General features: G+C 43.8%; 1 protein-coding gene across 1 annotated transcript in view; it reads right to left on the minus strand.

The window, feature by feature from the left end:
* The window catches only part of LOC143957673 (C-reactive protein-like), a 28,170-nt gene extending 23,736 nt beyond the window's left edge, over positions 1–4,434 (minus strand). The window contains exon 1 of the mRNA XM_077467369.1: positions 4,354–4,434. The gene's annotated coding sequence lies outside the window, so the exon portion shown is untranslated. The remainder of the gene's footprint in view (positions 1–4,353) is intronic.
* Positions 4,435–6,000: the final 1,566 nt, after the last annotated feature.

A 6,000-nucleotide genomic window follows, 5' to 3' on the forward strand; every position in this document is an offset into this window, starting at 1 on the left:
AATTACCGCTCTAAGGTAATGACTTCTCCCAAAACAGCTGTCTCCACAATCCCACAGGGTGCTGGCTCTGTTTGCAACAGGAACTGAAGTAGAAAAGATGTAGCTGGATAGCCGCACTCCAAATTATTCAACTTTATTTCAAAAATGTAATTAAAATCATAGCATCTAGGCTGGCAAACAGACTAACTGCACAGCCGCTGACATGTTTCACACCGAACACAGTGCTTAGTCATAGCTCAGATGCCTAAATACATTGAGCTGCTGCCATGTGATTGCCTGATTAGCAATTTGTGTTACAAAGCAATTGAACCTAATAAATGGACGGGTGAGTGTATGTCCTAGGTAACCAACCTGCAGCCCAGGGATCCTTGGGCACTTATTGTGTGGCTCTTGGGGCACCAATAGTCTATGCCAGTGATGGCGAACCTTGGCACTCCAGATGTTTTGAAACTACATTTCCCATGATGCTCCACTACACTGCAGTGTGCATGAGCATCATGGGAAATGTAGTTCCAAAACATCTGGGGTGCCAAGGTTCGCCATCACTGGTCTATGCTTTTGTGCTTACTTGTAGCTTGTGAAAGAAAAAGATATTCTTTGGACTGGCTTCTCGTTCCCTTTCACAGTATTTTACTTTTTTCAGATTTTTTTTTTTGATCTTTTATATTTTAAGGGGCTATTTGGAGAACAAATGTGAAAGCTTTTGTAAAGAGGCTGAAATACCAGTGATCTCTAGCAGTCTCATGTAACGTAACTGCAGTTAATGAATGTTTTCTAAAGGTAATCCCCAGTCTCTAAAAACCCCCGTGGCATGTTTGCAATCTCTACCCCTCTCCTGTAGCATGTCCGTAATCTTTGATCATTCCCTGTTACATGTTTGCACTCTCTGACAACTTTCAGTAGCAATACATTTACTACATATGGCTCTTTGGTAACGTCAATGGACCCTCTTGAAGTACAGTGGGGAAGGAAAGTATTCAGACCCCCTTCAATTTTTCACTCTTTGTTATATTGCAGCCATTTGCTAAAATCATTTAAAGAGGGATTCCACCTAACAAAAAAATATTAAAAGCCAGCAGCTATAAATACTACAGCTGCTGACTTTTAATAAATGGACACTCACCTGTTCCGGGTTCCAGCGATGCCGGCAGCCGAGACCGATCGAACGCTCGGCTCTCGGCTGCTGCCGTCACCATTCTAGGTGAGGGAATCAGGAAGTGAAGCGAATCGGCTTCACTTCCCGGTTCCCTACTGCGCATGCGCGAGTCGCGCAGCGCAATAGAAATTCTCCGCGCTGTCTCTGGGACCCGTGTGTGTCCCAGCAGACAGCGCGGCAGGACATGATATGACATAGACTCCCACGGGAGTCTATGCCCGGAAGTGGGTGTAAATACCTGTCTTTGACAGGTATCTCCACCCCCTCCCCCCTGTAAGGTGCCAATTGTGACACCGGAGGGGGGGAGGGTTCCGATTAGCGGAGGTTCCACTTTAGGGTGGAACCCCACTTTAAGTTCATTTTTTTCCTCATATTGACAGAAAAACACAGAATTATTGACATTTTTGCAAATTTATTAAAAAAGAAAAAATGAAATATCACATGTCCATTTCTTCTGATTATCCTTGAGATGGTTCTACACCTTCATTTGAGTCCAACTGTGTTTTGATTATACTGATTGGACTTGATTAGGAAAGCCACACACCTGTCTATATAAGACTTTACAGCTCACAGTGCATGTCAGAGCAAATGAGAATCATGAGTTCAACGGAACTGCCTGAAGAGCTCAGAAAATAAATTGTGGCAAGGCACAGATCTGGCCAAGGTTACAAAAAAATTTCTACTGCACTTAAGGTTCCTAAGAGCACAGTGGCCTTCATAATCCTTAAATGGAAGACATTTGGGACGACCAGAACCCTTCCTAGAGCTGGCCGTCCGGCCAAACTGAGCTATAGATGGAGAAGAGCCTTGGTGAGAGAGGTAAAGAAGAACCCAAAGATTACTGTGGCTGAGCTCTAGAGATGCAGTCGGGAGATGGTAGAAAGTTGTAGAAAGTCAACCATCACTGCAGCCCTCCACCAGTCAAGGCTATATGGCAGAGTGGCCCGACGGAAGCCTCTCCTCAGTGCAAGACACATGAAAACCCACATGGAGTATGCTAAAAAAAACACCTGAAGGACTCCAAGATGGTGAGAAATAAGCTTCTCTGGTCTGATGAGACCATGACAGAACTTTTTGGCCTTAATTCTAAGCGTTATGTGTAGAGAAAACCACGCACTGCTCATCACCTGTCCAATACAGTCCCAAAAGTGTGGTGGCAGCATCATGCTGTGGGGGCGTTTTTCAGCTGCAGGGACAGGACGACTGGTTGCAATCGAGGGAAAGATGAATGCGGCCAAGTACAAGGATATCCTGGACAAAAACCTTCTCCAGACTGCTCAGGACCTCAGACTGGGCCAAAGGTTTACCTTCCAACAGGACAATGACCCTAAGCACACAGCTAAAATACCGAAGGTGTGGCTTCACAACAACTCCGTGACTGTTCTTGAATGGCCCAGCCAGAGCCCTGACTTAAACCCAATCCAGCATCTCTGGAGAGACCTAAAAATGGCTGTCCACCATCGTTTACCATCCAACCTGACAGAACTGGAGAGGATCTGCAAGGAGGAATGGCAGAGGATCCCCAAATCCAGGTGTGAAAAAACTTGTTGCATCTTTCCCAAAAAGACTCATGGCTGTATTAGATCAAAAGGGGGCTTCTACTAAATACTGAGCAAAGGGTCTGAATACTTAGGACAATGTGATATTTCAGTTTTTCTTTTTTAATAAATCTTTTCTAATGAAAAATTTCAACAATTCTGTGTTTTTCTGTCAGTATGGGGTGCTGTGTGTACATTAATGAGGAAAATTGAATGAACTTAAATCATTTTAGCAAATGGCTGCAATATAACAAAGTGAAAAATGTAAGGGGGCCTGAAGACTTTCCGTCCCCACTGTATATCAAATAAGTTGACCACCACTGATCTCTGATATTCCAGAAGAGCCAACAAGTTGGTGACCAGTGATGTAAGTAACTGAGTTAAAATAAACGGAGTTACGCAGTTACTTTAGAGGGTAACGAGTAACCTAACTGATTACTCTTCCCCTCATGGTAACTCAGTTCCCATTACTTGGGCAGAGTTACCTCAATTACATCTACTGCCCAGGAGGCCCCGCCGTGGCCGCGCTGCCTGGCCATTCTTTCCGCCGCGGGGAGGGGGGCTTTCGCCCGCTGAGCTGAGACTGAGACTCAGAGAGACTGTCTGGACCGCCCCATCCTGCCCCGCCTATCCAGAGAGAGAATGTAGGGAGATGGGGCGGACACTGAAAAATTAAGTCAGCTGATACCAATCGAGTGAAGGGGAGGGTCTCTCTCCCCCATGAGGAAAGGCATCCCTGGAGGCATTCAAGTAAGTGATTGATTATTCAAATTGCAGTGCAATCGATCCATACCAAGTTCTCCACCACCTCTGCTTCTTACTGATCCCATCTCTACCCACCCACCATCACTTCTACAACAGAGGTGATGGGGGGAATAGGGTAGGGATGAGATCAGTAGTGGTGGGGGATTGGATCAGTAAGAGGCAGAGGTGGTGGTGGGAGAGGATGGCACCACCACTGCTGCCACCCCCCCAAGTACCACGCTGCCTGCCACCACCCCACTACACCACTGCTGTCACCCCCCAAAGTACCACCGCTGCCACCCCCCCAAGTACACCACCACCACTGCCACCTCCCCAAGTACCACCGCTGCCACCCCGTCAAGTACCACTGCTGCCACCCCTCATTTACCACCGCTGCCAGCCCCCTCAACATTTGTGTTCAAATAAATACCAAATGTTCTAAAATACTGTATATAGTGTTTTTAGTTTTCAGTTAATATAAACATCTTTGATATTAAATATGTTATAGAACGTAATTGCATTATAGAATATTTAAAAAAAAAGTCAGTTACTTTGCTGGGTAACTAATTACTTTTCCAATGTAGTAATTGAGTTACTAATGCAATTACTTTTTGGGAGAAGTAATTTGTAACTTAACTAATTACTTTTTTAAAGTAAGATGACCAACACTGTTGGTGAGTGTACCTGAATGGTTCTTATCTACTCTGGCTGAGATCATGTGACTAGTGCTCCCCAACTATAAGCCAATCAGGGAAGACACAGGACAGGCACTGGATCAACTCAAAAGAATGGTCCCTTCAGGAAAGGTAATTATTAAATATCTGGAGTAGGCTACAAATAATTTTAGATTATAAATCTACACTTAATATTGAAATGTCACTGAGACATCCCAGTGTGTAGTGAGCCAGAACGTACCTTTTCTTGTAGGAGAGCTTTCAAGCAGATGCTTACTCCAGTCACTCAGAAAAGTGCAGATGTGAAAGATAATAAGTGCAGTAAAACATCTCAGAACATTATTTTTTTTTTATTATTTAAATAGTGTGTGGACAAAGATTTGGTGATTATTTAGCTTAGCTTCCCTGTGTATTGTAGAATGGAAGTTCACTCCCTCTGTAAAGAAACTAGGGATCTCCTCCTGTCCTCCTTTGGTCTACAGCAAACAGACAGAAATGTTTGCTTTTTATACAAAAACATGTCATAATAAAGAGACCTATAGACATTGGAATAAAGTGGCCCAACGATAAGGTCACTTAGTAAATATTGTCAGTTTACGGTAATTTTTTTACTTTAGGAGAGATCCCTTCATTTAACATTAACCACTTACAGACCGGACCATTTTGCTGATCAAAGACCAGACCACTTTTTGCGATTTGGCACTGCATCGTTTTAACTTACAATTGCGCGGTCATGCGATGTGGCTCCCAAACAAAATTGACGTCCTTTTTTTCCCACTAATAGAGCTTTCTTTTGGTGGTATTTGATCACCCCTGCGGTTTTTTTTGCGCTATAAACAAAAATAGAGCAACAAATTTGAAAAAAAAACGCATTATTTTTTACTTTTTGTTATAATAAATATCCCCCAAAAATATATAAAAAAACATTTTTTCCCTCAGTTTAGGCCGATACGTATTCTTCTACATATTTTTGGTTAAAAAAATCGCAATATTTGATTGGTTTGCGCAAAAGTTATAGCGTTTACAAAATAGGGGATAGTTTTATGGCATTTTTATTAATAATTTTTTTACTAGTAATGGCGGTGATCAGCGATTTTTATTGTGACTGCGACATTATGGCGGACACATCGGACATTTTTGACACATTTTTGGGACCATTGTCATTTATACAGCTATCACTGCTATATAAATGCAGTGATTCCTGTGTAAATGACTCTGGCAGTGAAGGGGTTAACCAGTGGGTGGCAGTGTAGGGGTTAAGTGTGTCCTAGGGGTGTGTTACTAACTGTGGGGGGCTGAGCTTTCATTTAGTGAACACTGATCTCTGCTCCAATCACATGGAGCAGAGATCAGCGTCACTAGTTGCTAGGCAGAATGGAGAAATGCTGTTTACAACGGCATTTCTCCATTCAGCCGCCCCGTGAGACGATATGCCCACGGCGACCTGACTCACGGGGGTCCCGACCAGCACGCGAGCGCGCCGGCGGCGCGTACGTGATGGCAGGGCCGCATTGAAGATTGGACGTACCTGTACGCCAATATGCCTGCCCGTACATCGGCGTGCGCTGGTCGGGAACTGGTTAAGTGACTTCCAGGGTTGTTGAAACTGTTCAGAAAGGAGAGTTGAGTTTTTGTTTTTAATTGAACTATGCATTGGGAAAGATTTACTAAAACTGGAGCACTCAGAATCTGGTGCATGGTAGCTAATCGGCTTTTAACTTCACCTTGTTCAGATAATCTTTGGCAATAAAACCTGGAAGGTGATTGGTTTCTATGCAGAGCTTCATCAGGCATTGCACTCTCCAGTTTTAGTAGATAACCCCTATTGCCACAATAGTAATTTGCATTTGTAGGGCCCTTTGGGCTCCTGCCCAGATGGCTGCTGAAC

The sequence above is a fragment of the Lithobates pipiens genome, unplaced genomic scaffold, assembly GCF_037356315.1.
Source record: "Lithobates pipiens isolate NorthernLeopardFrog02 unplaced genomic scaffold, aLitPip1_a1.2 Scaffold_54, whole genome shotgun sequence".
NCBI classification, from domain to species: Eukaryota; Metazoa; Chordata; class Amphibia; order Anura; family Ranidae; genus Lithobates; species Lithobates pipiens.